The sequence below is a fragment of the Hetaerina americana genome, unplaced genomic scaffold, assembly GCF_022747635.1.
Source record: "Hetaerina americana unplaced genomic scaffold, ioHetAmer1.1.p SCAF_11, whole genome shotgun sequence".
NCBI classification, from domain to species: domain Eukaryota; kingdom Metazoa; phylum Arthropoda; class Insecta; order Odonata; family Calopterygidae; genus Hetaerina; species Hetaerina americana.
In genome coordinates, this window is record NW_027286181.1 from 2,010,442 (window position 1) to 2,029,289 (window position 18,848).

At 41.0% G+C, this 18,848-nt stretch overlaps 1 protein-coding gene across 2 annotated transcripts in view; it reads left to right on the forward strand.

Moving 5' to 3' along the window:
• The window catches only part of LOC139700877 (protein FAM43A), a 345,831-nt gene that overhangs the window by 113,848 nt on the left and 213,135 nt on the right, over positions 1-18,848 (forward strand). The gene's annotated exons all lie outside the window — the stretch shown is intronic.

Here is an 18,848-nt window from a genome sequence, read left to right on the forward strand (position 1 = left end):
GTGAAGATGTAAGAGATTTAATTATGATTCCGTGCCGCAATAGACGAGAAACTGGGGCATTGCGAATGAGAAAGAAAGCGATTGGGGCGCTCTTGAAGAAGGAATCCTCTCCCATCTCCGAAGCCAAGGGAAGCAATTTTGATAAGGGGCAGGTGGATTGTCTCCGATTGTGAAATAAGATTCGAAGACGCTGAAATTCAATTAAGGCGAGCGCTCGGTGCATCAGTGGATAAACTCGGCCGTAATGGAATTTGGAGAAAATTCAATCAAGGTAAGGAGGCTTCTCCCATAGGGGGTCACTTGGCATTGTGTCACAATGAAGTGGTTTGCGCCCGCTATAATTACGTTAGGCGAGTGGAGAAATCGTATTGGCCTATGCACTCCGTTCACTGGCACACCCGGATTTAATCTCGTGTCAGCGTGCAAAAAATACCTTGAAAACCGAAGTGTGCGCAGTGCGTTAGTGGAGCATCAGAATAAATGTGTGTCGGACTAATCCAACAGCAAGAGCTTCAAAACATCAAAAATCAAATGGCTGAGCAATCCAGACGGGATAAATTGAGCGACGGTTGTAGAAAGGTAGTTTTTTTTGGCACCATTGGTGCATCTTGGTGCATTCGCGATCAATTATTCTTATCTCGTTCAGTATTTGATGACGACAAAGAATGAGGCATTAAAAAAATGCACACGTAACAAACATTTTTTCCGAAACAGCAAATGTCCGACCACATCACGAGATACCCTTTCCCGCAATGCGGGCCACAGTTACCGGAATATAAACGGCCCTAGTGCCCGGATAATTAAACGTATTATTCCATCTTCTAAAAGCATTTCAGTGAATAATATCATTCCGCATACATACCAGAGGTGCATGGCCGGGTGTAATAGTATTGAGGCACGGGAATTTAAGGGTTTGGATTGGAGGAGGGCACAGTCAAATTGTTCTCACTGTGTTTCCATCAAAAAAGAGACAAAAATCAATTAGTGCTGGTATCTAAATACTTCATTTTTAATATCGGTTGACCAGTTAACAAATAGGTAAAAGTTGGGTTGTGAGATGCTGACTGGCCTAAGGATATCAATCTAAATTTTCAAATATATTTTTTTTATTTTCAATAATAATCTAATATTATTTAATTAAGTCCTTGCCAATTTCCGTAAGAATAGTGTAGCAATGAACGTTTTGTCATGGCAATTGGAGCTCCTTTCCGTTGATCCCTCCCAGGGTGAGGAATTAAATTTTCCCCAACGGATTTACAGCCAAAAGGGTAATTCAGACGTGTACCGAGAGACACGCATCTTAAGGCCTCCTTCGCTATTGCTAGTCCTGATTTACGGAAAGCAAAGGCGGTGCCTTAGATACGAGACTCACCCTTTGGGCTTGGTTTTATACATTTTGAATTTAGGAGATCTATGATGTGAAATCATCTGAAAATCCACCATTGTCATTTTGAAACGCTGGTCTTATTTATCGATAAATTTGCGATCTGTGATGTCTTTCTGCAGACAGAATCTGCAACAGCATGATTTCACTCTATGACACTGCTAATTTTGAGAGTAAGAGCTGAAAAATCACTGACTGACCCTGGTGAATCGTCGCGATCAGGAATTTAGATTCGAAAAGTCTGAATCATTTGTCTGAAAAACCTAGAAGAACTTAAGGAAATTGATCATCCCAATCTACGGCATCTGTGTCTTAGAAACGTGACGGTTTTGATGCCTCCCTACCATTTAACCCTTCGTGGTTGGGGTGCATGTGAGGACAATGCGTACCATAGATCTCTCAGAGATCGCTTCATGCGCGGAGCACGTGAAGAGGAACGGAAGGACGAAGCCTTGCGGAATCATTTACCTCCGCGAACGGTCTTCTCCTTGACTCCTGGGGCAATGGGAGGGGGGTGGAGTCGGAGTAGTGCATCCATCCCGTTCGGTCGTGGCGTTGAAATTGGATCAGTGAGATGTCTGGAGTGTAGCGGAGAGAAAAGGATGGAAGACGTCGAGATCGATCCGGTAGACGTTGGATTCCTCGCTCAACAAATTCATTCTCTCATGAGATTTTCTAATACGGAGTGACGGGCGTGATTTCGAAGGAGCAGCCTCACTGAGATATATTGGGATGGAATCATCAAAGGAACTGATTGATGTAGGAGGTCACCCGGTGCATCTACCACCATGCGTACCATCAAGCCCACTCCTATATATACAATATTCCAAACGACCGACCGGTTCGATTGTTGGTTCGAGTTGTCGCCGTCCTCGTTGTCATCAGAATATATTCGATTATTTCAATTAATCGCTCGTATTTTTTTTATCGGTGGACAGCGCGTTTTTTTCATTATAGATAAAAAATAGATTTATTTCAGATGTTGCAAAAATGTCTCAAAATTCTTCAAAGTGCATCCCTTGAAGGTGGATGCACTTTTTCCAGCGGCTTCTTCACGAATCGAAAGCGCCCTGATGATGGGCGGATTCCGGAAGGTCTGTAGGGGGACGCCTGCAAGCTTCTTTGAAGGCACTTAGGGTCTCATGGTGGTGTCCTATGAGGAAGTATTTCACTTATTAGGATGGGAAATAGTCTGCTGGTGCCATGCCGGGACTGTAAGGGGGTTGGGGAATCGTCGCGATGTATTTGCATAAGGTCTTTGCAAGCAGACAGTCGACTCTGCTCTTGATCGTCCGTCAAGACCTTCGGGACGAGTTTGGCGCATATCTTTCGAATAGCCAAATTTTCAGTGATAATAGTTTGCACTGTCAACTGATCAATGCCAATATGATTTGTGATCATGCGCACCCTTAAACTGATGGTCTGAATTCAGTACTTCACAGCAGACGTCAGGAAAAAGTTGTTACCGATACTTTTTATACAGACCTTGTGTTATGGCTGTTGACCCCGTAACACCTCCTTGCGACTGCTTCCCGGGTAGTATGCAGATGTAGATGAGCTTGTTAAAGGGGAGGGGTACAAAACGGCATGCCTCAAAAAAGCTATCAAGTTGCACGGGGCGTGAGTTAATCGCCGCGTGAATGCGATCGAGTCCGTCATTCGCGGAGATATTTTTTATGCATAGGGAGGCATTTGCGATGCGCAGTTGCCCTCGCGGACGGAGACGCAGGAGGCGTTCAGAATGCGAGGCGCCAGGGGAGATTGGGTCTCGTTCCACCCTCCCGTCCGCCACCCGCATCCGCTCCTCCTCCCTCCCTCCCTCCCACTCCCACCCCACCCCCCTCCGCATCGTGATTCCATTAAAAGCCACGCGGGGCTCAGGCAGGATCCGTGCGGCCGTGCACGTCCCAATCACGGAGGACGACAGTGCCCTTCGCGAACGTCGACATTGGCCGAACTTCAATGAATCTGATTTCACATGCACATCGATGGTCGAGGTCCATGCGTTGTGGAATCGCATTTGAATTGGAAAAATATCAATTGCATCAGCGTTTACCAGAAGAGTAATTGAATGTTTAAGAAATATTTCCCCTTGGAAACAGCATCTTGTGGAAGTATGTTCGAGTATTAAGATCATGCGGTCTTTTTAAAGTTATTAAATAACAAAAAAGAGAAGGGAGGAACCGGGAAAGTTTGTTAGGATGAAGGCAACATGCAAACCCATGCTCACATTTCTGCGCATCAGTTTATTAAAGCCGAATAAATACTACGTACATGGCTTTGTGGCTAATGTAAATTATTTGAATTGGCTAAAATTCAATGAACATGGTAACGAAAAATTTTTCATTCTCGTATCTCCATGATAAGGTGCACATATTATCATCATATTCAAGATGCACTCATGAACATCGTGCGATTTTTTCAAATCCTATTTTCTGTCCATTTCGAAAATTTGAATGCGAAAACTTGCTCTTGCGGAATATGAGCAGATATTCCGTTAGCTTTTCGTCCGCTTATGTTAGCTCTTCTGAAGGACAGCTATTTAGAAATGGCCGTCCCAACTCCTTCCCTTCCCACTGCTTTCATTTAAAGCTCCGTACACAAGCCAAGTTTCATAAAGGAATGGGATTTCGACGTGAATTCCGATGCAAGTCTCGTCGATTCTACGCGATAACTGATTTAATTATTAAATGATTTCTGAAACACAAAAGAGTGGACCGTAAAATTTGAACGGATGAATTTTTTCATTTGTGGAATGTATTGACAAAAGCGCTCGTAGTTTGAATCGAGAAAGGAAAGTTGATCGAGGAAAAATCTGTGTTGTGAAACGGTGAAGAAAATCCACAAAGTGATAATGGATGATCGTCGACTGAAATGACGGGAGCAAGCAGACATAGCAGGCATTTCAAAAAGTGCGGTACATCGCATATTAACTGAAAATTTGGGCATGCGAAAACTGTGTGCAAGATGGGCTATTTTCTGTTCGCAAACCTGAAAAAATGGCTCGGTGGTCAAAGATTTTCCAACCGAGAAGAAGTGATGCCGGCAGTTTATGGCTATTTTGAGGAACAAGACAGTTTTTATTATAAAAACGGCATCGAACTTATTGAATTTCGCTGGGAAAAGTGTAGTGTATAGAGCTGAAAGAAGATTATGTTGAAAAATAAATACATTTTTTCCAAAATATTTGTTTTTTTCTCTGTTGGGTCGGGTACTTCTGAGACCACCCTCGTGTATATTTTGAGTTTAGAAAGAATGATATCTAAATTCCGACAGAATGGGTCTCCTCATAACTGCACTATGTTTTCCTTTTCAAAAATGTCCAAATCAGATATCTTTTGGATGGCCAGTTTAGCAACGCTCGAGCAATGGATGCAAGTCCAACTCTCTCCTCAGGCTTGGTTATTCTGCTGTCCTAATGCTACAAGTTCGTATTCCATTGTTTCTGGCTCAACTTTGTGGAAGTTCATTTTCATTATATGAAGAAAATAATGTATTTTTCCAATGTTCTTTATTTACGTACTACTAGTTTCAACGCTTAGGCGTCATCATCATGATGGCGCCTAAGCGTTGAAACAAGTAGTACGAAAATAAAGAACTGGAAAAATACATGGTATTCTTCATTTAATGCTGCAAGTGCGCCCTCAGTTTCGTGGTGAAATATGTCCTTAGTAATTGGATAAACTCAATTCAAAGTTTAACACTACAATTGTAGGAATATCAATCGGTTGTCTTTTTACCCTTTTGTGAAATGCATTTTATGAAGAAGAAATTAGAATCTTGATCGTATTTAATTTTTAAAGCATTGATGCACTAAAAGAGGGATTGCTTTTCCGAATTCTGCGTGCCAAGGATACCAATAGAAGTCATTACCTGGGAACGAATACTCGAATAACTGAACGTGAAACGAAAACATTCCATGAGTTCTTATATAAAATAATCGAAAATGCCAGACTACTTGGATTGACCTACTAGTCTGCATCGGGGCACCCCATTGTGATCAGAAACGTTCATCGAACAGAATGAGCGATAGGCGCGCTGCGTGACTAAGTACTCATAACGATTAACGTTGGCTGTATTGGTTTATTATTTATATTTTCATGGTAGATAAAAGCTTATTTTTTTGATAAGCAAATACAGATATATAAACTGACCGTTCAGATCAATTCCTTCTGATGGCTTTTCATGATCTTGCTCAAGAAAGCAAGCGACCTTGCACAGGGTCACCACGCGATCTTAGAAGCCATTGGAATAATGGATGAACGGTGCTATTGGCAACCTTTTTTGAAGTGAGGGTCTTATTATGGTCACGATGCCCGTGGACTCCCTTTCCTCAGAGGCGGCAGTACAAGGATTCAACTTTAAAATTATCGTGCAAATAGGAAAGGGGGAAGGATTTAATCATTTAGGTATTCGTAACATTTACTTTGAAGTTACGAAATTCTACAGCAAGCTAATCATCAAAGTGAATCGGTGAACCAGAATACTTTAAAGATTTGTTTCTTCCGTTAGGTCTCCATCCTTGAATGATTTTAATCATTGAAAGCTGTCTAACCTAGAGATATCCTAGCATTTTTGATTTACGTCTCGTAACTGTAGAAATTTTCCAACGCCACTCTGAAATAGATTAAATGAATTAAATATTATGGCATTGGGTATATATTAGGTATTATTTAATGCTTAACTATTTTTAAAATATACTATGAAGAGTTAGAAGGTGTTACAATAAAAAAAATAAAATAGCATTATTTATTGACAAATGAGAGCACTTCTCTACAGTTAAGATTTTTTACGATCTGGTTTCAATGTAGTACATGTTCATGTGGATCATCATATTCAAGATACTAGAAGATGACTGAGTGCACCTCCACCTAATCGGTAATACACTTCAAATAGTGGAAACGTGCTACTATTTGGTCCTTCGTATGATCCAATTCCACTACGTCACGCCTGAAACTACGCAATTCTAAGGTAACAATAATATTCTGGATGTAAAAACTAAATTTTGCACTTAATACCAATAAACTTCACATTGTCGCGTACATTGAAATTTTAATTGTTCAAAATTAAGTCTTTAAGAGTTCCACTTGTCACTAGTCTTCATTTGTACCGCTCTTTTGCATTTTTTTCTTTGACTCTTCCCTGCGCGTGGTTGATTACCGTTTGACTCTTGACGCTCGTTTCCTCGATTCTATTCCTTACTACGAATTTTACATAAGTGTATCAATACCTTCCACGACAGAATCGTGTAATGTAGTTCGGTTCACCTTGATTTGTAAATATTCTATCCCTTTTGCTCCTTCTGAATGAAGTACCTTTTTCGAAGACTGACGTAATTATTGTGATCATAGACGGAAGACAGGAAACTTTTGCACCATAGAAATTGTTCGTAAAATAATTTCAATTAGCTCTCAATCGTTATTCCATGGCCTTTATTCGCTTAAAGGTTTCTGGAGATATGATAAAGTGTCAATCTTTTTTTTCCTACTAAATTAAAAATTTAAACGGTCGGAAATATTAAGGTTAAATTGAAAATCGGTGAAAAATATTACAGTAAACCTTTGAAAAATGATGCTGCTCACAAAAGATCCCTTCCATGTCAATTTTTCCACTCCATTTGAACCAAAATAGCGCCTTTGATTTCCCTAATACGAATCAAATCGGGGGCAACCGGGATTTTTGATTGCATTTGCTCGAATTTAGGAAGCGATTGCGTTTGACGCGATGATTGGATTCTGGGGGCGACATTTTCTTTTCGCCGTCATCCGGGGAAAACCTGCTCGGGAATATCGCCATAAACGGCGCGAACCCCTCCAAAATGAAAGCATCGAGCAGCGGCGTGGGTGCCCGAGGATCTTCAAATGGAATCTCCGCGGTCAAAGATGAAATTGTCGTAGGAATTAACGAGGTGCTGTTTCCTCTCGAGAGCGCACCCCCCGCCCCTCCCCGCCTCTTGTCCCCTCTAGTGAGATATGGTGCTGCTTTAATCTAAACCAGTTTGAGCCACCCCTCCCGAATCTACCCCTCGACTCCCACAACTGAGGCTCACCCCCCAAAACTCCACCATTTTCAGAGAAAGACCCCACGGGGGATGGGGGTTAATCGATTTGTTTACAGGCGCCATGCCGCAAGAGTGTCCTTTGACCAATTTTTCATCTTTCCTCACTCTCCCTCACTCCATCATCTCCACCCCGGGGCTTTCCCCACCCCTTTCCTCCCAACCCCCCTTTCCCTCGGTGCCCTCTAACCCCATCGTACGTGATCGAGCGAGCGATGATCCCTGTCACGTGGGCCTCGTCACTCACGAAAAACAGCATCGTATCGCGAGGTTTGCCATTTTATAGAATAAAAACACGTGCGTGTGTTTATATATATATATATATGTATGTATTTATATATATGTATATATATATATATATGTATATATATATATATATATATATATATATGTATTTATATATATGTATATATATATATGTGTGTATATATATATATATATATATATATATATATATATATATATATATATACACACACACACATACACACACGTAACAGCGAGTGGGAAAGAAAAAGAGTAGGAATGCTGCTCGTGGTTCGCTGTGGAGATTCGCGTGTGCGACAAGTCACGTTTTCGCTCGCTGTTAGTTGATTTTTTTCATGTCATTAAATGTTTTATCGTCGTCGCCCGTAATCTCTGTTTCCATTGTTTGGGTTGAGATTCCGTCTGGGTCTCCTTAACCTAGGCCGGACAAGTTTGTGATTTGGCGAAGGTCGAAGGTCGATATTTTGTACTCGTTTATTTTTTTTCTAAGCAACGGAGAATGACAAATGTCCCTAGACGGCACAGAAATTCGAAAAATAAGATGCGTTATGAGATTTCCACTCATAATGCCACATGGAATCCTGGGAGTGAGTGTATGTTTATGCATTTTTAGGAGCTCAACTTCTCTGTTATAACAAGGATTGACACCAATCCCGAAGTGAATTTTATTCTGATTGCATCAATCCACGTGGCAGCAACGGCCAACCTCTTGGTGTAGATGGTGCGCAGCGTCTTGGGGTTAAGCATCTTAATACGAGGCCTATTGTTGGACTCCATTTTTCCGGATGAGTCCAGTTTTGTTCTGTCTGGCCGGTGTCAATTTGTCGGCGCCGCATATTTCTCGCCTCCCGTTGAGCAGGATGCTGCTGATTTGCTCCATTTTCCCAGATTATAGGTACCAAGTTTTGCGGCATTTTTTCGAGTTTCGAGTTCCATGTTCTTTTGTCCCTGTCAAATATAATTTGCTCTCTTCGCCGTGCCGAGAGAAAAAAAATGAGTATCTCATATTTCCTTGAAGCAGATATCAATTCTCTGGTGGAGAAATAAAGGGCATACGCGTAGAAAATTGCCCAATTTATTCCCACGAAAAAAAACAGGGAAATCGAAACCAGAAATTAATGTCTAAGTTATCTGGCCTTATCGTTATCTGCATCTACAAAATATCCCACCAACCGCCGAAAGGGCGTGTGGTTGGGGGTGTTAAGTCACCATTCGTAAAAAAGAATGCAACCACATGCAAAACCAAAAAACGCATGCCAATTCTCACCCACAGAGTCGTATATACTCACACAAAACCCATTTTAACTCACGCACTTGCAAATACATATAGTAGAAACTAACATGCACTCTTTCTTTATGTCTCACGTGAAAAATTTGTCCCGGGAAGGTAAATGTTAAGTGCCACGGTATCGCTTTCGTGCTAGCTACGTTAAAATTTTAAAATATGATAGGGTCAAATAATGTCCTAGTTAATGATCTGTAAGTCTTTAATATTTTCCTAGATTGTTAAGGGTGGAATTTTTCCATCTTGCTGACTTACAAACATCAAATCGAGTCCAATTTCGGAAACGTTAGCCCGGACACACTGATGGCGCGATTCTTGGAAAGCTTTACAGTATTTTAGTGAATTTTCTTAGGTCATCAAACCGATTTTTTCCTTGTATGTAATTATTTTGATCAACATTTTGCTTAAGTGTTAGTCGATTCCTAGAATTAAGTTTTGTGACGTGGAATTTCATTCGGAACATAATACTATACTTCAGTCAATTTCATTCATCTTGAGTGTAACATTAGCGCACTGGGATATCTTCCCGGACAAAATTGACGATAGTCGATAAAGATGCATTAAAATCTACAATTAAGAGACTTTGGAGACAAAACTATGCTGCTCAAAGGTAAATTTAATAGATAATAATACAAAAGTCCCGACATTGGGGGGTGATTTAGGCATAATCAGGATTTCCAGATTTCACTCCACGAAATCAAATCAGAAGTTCCTTTGTTTCCTGTTGCCTAGCGTTTCCGAACCTCTAGCGTTTCGCAACGGATTTTTGAGAATTGCAAATACTTGCAAACCGTTCGGCAAATGGGGGGCTTTGATGCTTCCTTTTATGTCAACCCCACTAAGCGGCCAACTGTGTGCGGTTCCGTTCCAATTCGGTGATTAATGGTTGATGTATTTATTTTGCATCGGACAAGGGAGGCGTAGGCAGCGACAGAATCAAACTCGGGTCGGGATTAATCCGATTCGCGTTGCCTGACGTTTGCTAAGTGTAAATATCAACTGTAGCCCTTCCGATTGGGGATTTTTGACCATTTCTTCGGGTTTTCTCCGTCTTCCACCTCTTCTCCATCGTGATATCGATGTAATTTCGTGTATTCAATTCTGTTGAAATGCGATTGAAAGATATCAAGTTAAGCCAATAACTAAACTCGCCGCATGAGAACTCCAATGGTCTAACTCATTTTCTTTGTTGTAATAGGGTGGTCTGAAAAGTTTCTGTCATATACTGAAAGCTTAAAGTTTCCATTTTTAAAGTTGATACTCCGATTCGCACCCTGACGAGGCTGTTGGTCGCTTTTAATTTATTATTTATTTCTATGGAAAATGAAAAAAATTTATTATTACTGCAAATACTTTAAGAAGTGTTTGTTCAGAAAAATTGCGTAGTAAAATAAATTATTAAAATCATGTCCTCATTGGATAGGATTGAATTAAGTGATGCTCGTTGTTGCTTGTGTGGTCTCTTTATAAAATGATCATGTCGGGCATGATTTGTACTCACGATAATTTTCAAGTAAAATTTTTATTCCCAGTATTCTCAAGTAATATTGCTATTTTTTTCAATGCAAGTAGAAATTTAGTTTGGCAGTATAACAGGGTTAGTGTTATATTATTGTTATATGAAGCTATTGCAATATAATATATTATGAAATAAGCATGTCTCATTTATGAATTGAATTGTTTCGAAATTCTCAGCTTCGATGACTAAGATATAGTTGAGAATGTTAGGCAAGTAAGTTAGGTAGAGGAAGAAAATTTTGAGGAAAGGAGTTCATTTGCAGTGTAATCTGTCTCCCTTTAGGGTTATGTTATAGCGATTAACAAGTTTCATACGTGTCGCTTGTGCGGGCTTCTTCGTGTAAACTTGTTTCCAGCCGCAAGCGATATGAATACAGGCGTAGAGAAGGGCTCTCTGTTGCAGGACCACATCGGCCATTCTCATCGTCCCTTCCGCTTCGCAGCACTGAACTGCTATTGTTTGCTTTTTCATTTTTCATTTTTTTTCCGGCGCCGCGGATGGATATTCAGGGTCGTTGTGGCCACCATTCTCGATGTTTATGTGTGTGCTTGTACATATAATATAACACGTGAACAGTACAGCAAAACGAAATCTAGATCTACATTATACCCTGCAATCCGCCGGAAGTGCCTGTGGCGGGAGGTGTTAGGTCAGTACCTATGCATGCATAATCCCAATCTGTACATAGTTATTGGCTTGATCGTGTACTGGAAAAATGTTAATCACATGAAAGAAGGTACTAATTTGCAAGTTTATTCAATGACGGGATATATTCATTAAACCATGTGGGAGGTTTGTTAAAAAGATGGGCCTAATTAAAATTCATGCGGAATATCGAAAATTTATATTGAAAAAACGTAAAAGCACACTCGAATTGCAGATAGTTTAAGCTTGGGGTCTTTGTCTTAGACCTTCTTCGGGTCAGACCCTGTAGTTTCTGACCTGAGGAATCTGGCCTGATGAAGGCGTAAGAGATCTCGAACTATATGCAATGTGAATGTCCTTTTACGAGTTTATATATATATATATATATATATATATATATATATATATACGAGTATATATATATATATATACGAGTATATATATATATATATATACTCGTATATATATATTTACACACGCATACATATATACTCACACACATATATACATGCATACATTTGATAGTTTTCTATGGGTGTGTGTGTAGAGGGACGGAGAGATAGGTATCAGCGGGAGTGCCCCAAGGTACCTTCCGATCACCCATTCTCTTCTCACCGTTTGCATCGCTCTACTCTCATCGCCTTTGTTCTCCTCGCCTCTCCCGTCGCTCATTTCACGCATTGTTGACCCCGAACACTCCGTTATGAATACCTGGCCATTCCGGGCCGCTTCACGTTTATGAGCACGAATCGATAGGCCACACGAGTGGCACGTGACGTCGTCGGAGTGCACTTAGGTATTCAAAAAAAAAGGATCGGGGGGGAGGGTGAAGTGAGGGCGGGAAGGGTCGTGCCGTGAAAGGCGCCACCCCTCGACCCTTCTATCCCTACCACATTGCTCCCCTCCACCCCGCGTACGGCCGCTTCAAAGAACACCAAACCTCATTTGCTTCGCCAACGACCAGGCGTGCGCGAACGGCGATTCATTAGGGCGGAGGCGGGAGGGAGGCGTGGGGAAGAAGGGAGAGGCTCGCTGGGTCTTCCATGGACAATTATGCGCGCGCGCGCGCGCCCGTGGCTTCTTTGGTGTTTCCGCCCGAGTGTACCCGTAAGGGCCTTCCGCCTAAGAAACAGTCATCGGGAGAGAAAAATGTCGAGGAGAAATGAGAATGGGGAATTAAGCGTACGGGGTTGGACAGTTAATTCCCAACTCTAGGTAAGACTTCATCGAGGGGAAAAGCCAATAATTGAGCTGCCGGCCACATGATCTTACGTGCCTTATGTTCTCTGGAGGAGCGCAGTCCCCCTAGTCGTCCTTGAGTGGAGTATTGAACGTGTCTGTTGGCAAATTGATTCCTCTTTTCTCTGAACTACGAATGAGGAAATGCAGCCACACTAAACTAAACGATATTATTGGAAGTTTACACTTTGTTGCTTTGATTGCACAAAGCTTCATTTTTAATAGGTAAGTTGTTTGCAATATAATTCGTGATATGATGTGATAAATGTGTGTGATGTGATAAAGTAAGTGGTGGATTGGAACAAAGTGTTTCTTTTTCATTTATTAAGTAATTAGATGCTAGTATTTGAGTGAAGATGGTTTTCTGCGTCGTTGTAAAATCAATATTCAACTTGAAGTACGAGAGGCATGGCTCATATTTTTTCAGGCCAAAATTGGCACAAAGACGTTGATTATGTTATTATTCGTGGGTTCAAGAGCTAAAGTCAGTATTGTTCGAGTTTTGACCAGTTGGGAATTTATTTTAAGGGTTTTGCACGGCGTTTTTGTAGTAGTTATCCTATTTATAGCTTGTCAGTATTTCTCTGCTTCTCACTACGTTGCTTTGTATCCCTTTCCGCGTTAAAAACAGCACCATTTCGTATTATTTTCAAAAACGTACGCGGGGAATAGAATTTGGATCGTTTGCCTCTTAGTCGCTAATTTTCCATGTCTGCTATTGTAGAGCTATTTTAAATCCGTTTCTACTTTTGCTATTGCTTTTGATTGCATTTTTTTTCTGTGGCAATTGTTGGACATCATCAAGTACCTTGACGGTTTTTTTTTGCTACAATGGACAATTCGAATTGAAAGTCTACGGGATAGTCTTGAAACTTAGACTCAGTTATGATACAATTTATTTTTTCGCATAAATAATGCATTAGACATTAAAATTAAAATAGGCCCATTTTCAATCATGAACGCTTTAATTACTTTTTAATTGCTGGTAGAATCACAGGCTAATTTATTCAAGTGAAGAGTTTAAAGTTTTAAATGTGGACTTATATAGAAAACTTGAATCACGGGCCTTTGAACAGCAGTTACGATTCCGTCCTCGAAATTCTTCCCTCCGAGTTTCTGTTGTCTGAGAAAGAGTGTTTTCCCTCACTAGTTCAAGGAGCACTATGACAAAGTGCACCGTTCTCGCACCCGACGCCAGAGTGGTGCACACGCGCCATTTCGGCGTGAACATGAGGGTTGGGGATGGGGGTGAAAAACAGATCGATGTCCCCGCCCACCCACCTCCCCCTCACCCCCGTCACGTCCACTCACGGTGTTATGCATGCACTCGTGTGTATATCAATCGGCGTTTTCTCCGACCCCTTGTGTGTGCGTTTCCTCCCCTCCTTACTCCACCCCCGATTGACGAGAATAATCAATTGTGTTGTTCAAAAGATTGTCGACGGGAGGAGTGGAGTGAAGGGTGTGATCGATGGTGGGTGGGTGGTGGGGTGGATTGGAGGTGCGCGTGGTGGACTTAACCTGGGGGGGGGGGGGGGGGAGAAGGGAGGTTTCGGGGGAGTCCTTCAGGGAAGAGCGCACGCGAGACTCTCAAACTCCCGCTCCCGTTTCTCGGTGCGATGGCGGTCATGTTTCAGCGAGCGCGCGTAAATAATTAACGGCTCGCTTTCGTAAGAACATGCCTCACGAATGTCGCGTCTGCTGTGATGGAAGTGGCTTCGCGCACAGAAGAGGGAGGCGTTCACTGGAACGCTTCTTAGGTAGTCTCCCGGTCGGGACTAAATTTCTTGTTTCGCCGCCTGTTTAGGGGGAAGGTGGGGGGGGGGAGGGAGACGAATGGTTTCAGCGTCGGGTTTACTAAACTGGTTCGATTCCGGGTGACGTCTCCGGCCACCCTCCGCTTCAAGCTGTGTGATTTTTTTCAGGTAGCAAATCTTCCCGTGAGACTGCAGGCAAAAAAGGAAAAAAAAAGATTTTGCTCGCCTTTCCTGTTCATTTTACACGCCGTTGGGCTTACAGTATTTGTTGAGCTCTACAACCTCCATCCATAAAACAACTCTTTCTGGTTTATTTCTCTTTTTTTTAATATTGATAGGATAGTTGCGGTGAAAACGACTTAGGCTGACACAGTTATGAATAAAACTCTCTTCTTTGAGACTGTGCGGAGTTCCGTTACAAGTTATTGTTGAGAAATTTAAAAAAAACGTCAATTCATTAGCATTAACTGAATACGATGTTACTGCATTGAGGACTTGGCCTCGTGTGTCTAATTTCAACTATGATTTGTAATATTTTTCCAGAAATAAATTGAGATAATTAGATGCAAAAATCCATATAAAAAATCTGGGAAATAATTTCATTGTACGATGCTGTCCACGAAGTAATTTACGTTTTGAAATAAATTGTGAACCTAGTCACTAGACAAAGTACTATTATATACATTTGAAAGGTACACTTAAATAACATTTTTCTACATAGTTACCATTCAAATTGAGTTATTTATCTCAAGGATACACAAGTTTTTCAATTTCATCTCGGAAGAAATTTGTCGCCTCACATTTTAACCACTTGTTTACACCAGCATGCAATTCTGCGTTACTATCAAAGTGCTGTAGTGTTGCAAGCCACATTTACAGCGAGAGATTTTTAATCGTTAATCGGCAATTTTCAAGATTTATTTCATTGATTTTCACCGTAAGTTCTCATCTGTCACAAGGCTAGGCCGACCACTGCGATCCTCGTCGTGAACATTGGTGCGGTCATTTTTAAACTGAATTCACCACTGCCTCACTCCGCCTTCACTCATTATCCCGTCTCCGTACACTTTATCAAAGTTGCCGATGAATTTCAATTGGCTTGTGGCTTTTTGTCCGCAATACAGGGTTCGTCCGGAAAATAAGTGTACTGAGCTCAGGAAAAAAAATTTATTACACTTTTACATATCTTAAGCTAATATTCCTCAAAATAGGACCCTTGTGAGTCGATACACTTGTTCCAGCGGCGTTCCCATTCCTGGAACGCTCCCGCGAAGGCATCATCGGGAACCTCTCGAAGACTCGTCGTCGACCTCTTCTCTGCCCTCCACGAACATCTTGTGCCACCGAAAGATCATGTTTCTGGACGTGGCTGACTCCCCGTAAGCCTGGTTAATCATACCGACAGTTTCGGTAGACGATTTCCCCAGCTTTACCGCAAATTTGATGGAATAACGCTGCTCCAAAAACTTCGGCATCGCGTTCCGTGACGTGGGTCGAGCGTGGAGGTTCGCGTTAACAGAGCTCCTCACTACACCACAGCTCAGAGCCGACTGCCTTTTTCAGCGTCGCTTGCCAACATACCCCCCTCTAATTGCAGCCCGTCAGAGCGGTGCTGGGCGCGCCTGGAGTGGCGCGCCCAGCCCAGGAGTCAGTACACTTATTTTCCGGACGAACCCTGTAACCTAATCATAGATCGCCCTTCACAACTCGCGGGACGTTCTATTGCCAAGCACATTTTAACAGTTTGCAGCGAGCGAAGCAAAAGAACCACATTCTTTATACTACTACTGCAGCATGATGTAGGAACGTTCAGACACCGAGATGGTGGCTCAAGCTCTGCCCACCACCACGATAGGCGGAAACGTAAATTACTTTCTGATCAGCCCTCGTAAAAGTAAGCTCAAAAAGCTATTTCTCTCCGTTCAGTATGTGTTTTTGTCGAAAGGCTGTCACCGATGATTCCCGCCACATTCATATTGTTCACAGACTTACGGGCGTGTTAAAATATTTAAATTTTTATCAGCTTACACTGAAGCATTCTGCATATTATATTACGCATATGACGTCTGTGAGTACTTATTTTAAAAAGTTCGCAACCGATGGGTTCAGCGGTATATAAGGGACGGGAATTTTTGTTTGTAGTGTTGCATCAATTATGCTTGCACGACATTAATCCTCGATGCCCGTTAAGCAGGTTGAGAACATCCATTTTGTTATTGATTAATCTTTGTCGCAGTTAATTTTTTTTCTTTCTACAATAGATGGGTTAAATAAATTTTCCATGATATGCAAATGTGTTTCACACAAGTGATAACATTGTATCCTTTATCATACTAGCGTTTATTCCTTTATCATGCAGGCTTTCAATTCTTTATCATACAAGCACTCATCGTACCATATATGTATCTTGGTAAATGGACGAAAAAATATCAGTTGTACAAATAGGGTGGTCAATCTCATGGAAAACATTAAACACCTCTGAGGTTGGTGGATTTTGAAAATGACTGAAATGTCCTGAAATATCACAAAGTTTCCCGGAATTTTTGTATGCACTGTTTAGTTGACGTGTTGTTTTTTTTATTTAACAGAAAATGAGTTATAATTGCATTTATTTTATTAATTGCAGTGATTTCAGAGTGCATTACCTTCCCGTGTACTCACATTTGGTGTGTTTGGACAACCCGCCGACAATGTTAAATGCCTTACACTTACCTGAAGTTTTCCTGTCTTATATAAATTTTAACCATACAGAAGTTTTTTCAAACAGAAATAAACTCTTCCTCAATCAAAGATGATAGTTATACCTCTTTGCATGAAAAATTGGTGCTTCATGGACTATAAATAGACTATATTTAATGAAAGGAAATTTATTTACGTGTATTATCAATTGAGGAAAAAACCAAACGTGAAGTAAAACAATTTATAAAGTTTGCTGGTAGTTATAGACTATTATATAGTATTATACCTATAGACTATTATATGTTATAGTGATAGACAATAGTTATACACTATTTATAAAGAATGCTAGTAGTAGTCTGGGAAACTTGGAAATATTCTGTAACTTCATCCTTAGATTATTGTGACTACTCAGTCGAGGGACATTTGAAAAATGATGTGAACACGACCGCCAGGAGGTGCACATCTCATCTACACCTACTTAATACCCTGCAAGCCGCCACAAGGGCGGGTGGCGGGGGGTGTAAGGAAGTGTAATTAAGAAAGAAAAAAAACCACATGCAAAAGCCACAAATTTATACAGTTCACAAACAAAACATGGCATACATTCATGCAAAAACCCTTACAACCCACACACATGTAAACATAAAAACTACCAACTAACATACACATGCACCTACAAAAATATCTGATGTATACGCAAGGTTTAAATGTTTCCAATATTTCTAAAGTAACTTTAGTTTTTTACTATCATGATTTCTGATTGTTCGGGGAAAGAATTTTGTATCTATCTGTACTGGTATCTATCTCCCTTATTTTATCTTTGTGGTCTTATCTACCTAAGTAGTGTGTGAACATTTCGTCAGTTTCACAGTTTTATTTATGATCTATCTCTGCCGGAGTGTTAACTTTTATTTCAAATTAAAAGAGAATTGAACACACCTGTCTGCGTCTAAACAGAGATAATGACGAGAAATACTGATGAAGACAGCCTATGTTGATTTTTAAGGATGATGACATTCTAATAATATTTAACTGATACTTTCCAACTCTTGTGTTTCAGTTGCGATTTTGAAAGAAGAAATGTACTCTATTTTTGTCCACAAATTTATTTTTATCTCTTCCTCACGAATCTCCTTTGATGTAAACGCGCCTCGGAATTTGTCAGGATATTTTTTCCCCTCCTCACTCACCCCACATGCGTTTATTCCTTTTTTCTTCGAATATATCGACTCAGACTTCATTTCCTCTCTGCCAAAAGGCTAGAAATGAACTTGGGGAAGTTCCTTTTGTGAGCGCGCGTAACCCGCATTGTCGGTGGGGGATTGCGATTTTTCCTTCCCCCCCTCCCCCCGTCCCATTGTTTTCCTTAACAATCGTTCGCGTCCGCTTTCCGAAAATCCGTACGTCAACCCCATCGTCCCCCAGCTCGCCGGATAGGAATAAAAAAAAACAAGTAAACACGGAGCCCAGCGCAGGGAATGTGTGTATGTATAAAAGAGGCCGAGAGCCTTTTTAATCCCAGCAGGCCGAAGTAATGTTCATTAACGCCCTACCGTTTTTTATTTATTTTTTTAATCCTAAGCAATGCACTCCCAAACAGCACACAAGCAAGCATTTCTCCCGTGAAAAATAAAATCCCGAATTCATTGGTTCCCTGACTGTTTGAGACGCGATACAACGTCCAGGTGCTGAGGGGAAAAAAGGCAGAAAGGCATCTAAAAATAAACTGAACAGGTAAATATACAAGCTTAAACGTAGGAAAACTCAAATGTTTTTATAAATTAATTTTAATTATTCCTTCGCTAATTTGCGGGGATTTTATTGGTAGTGCGAGCTCTTATTCGATTGTATGTTATCAATAGAGTTAACCCCTTTCATTTCCGTTCGCATTCCTATTTATTTTATTTCCGTCCGGTTTAGTCTGGTGGGAATGCCTTCCTCGGGTTCGTTTGCCATTTCGGGCATGGGTGTCGTTTGAATTCGTGGCGTGGTTTGCTCACAGTAAAATCCGATGT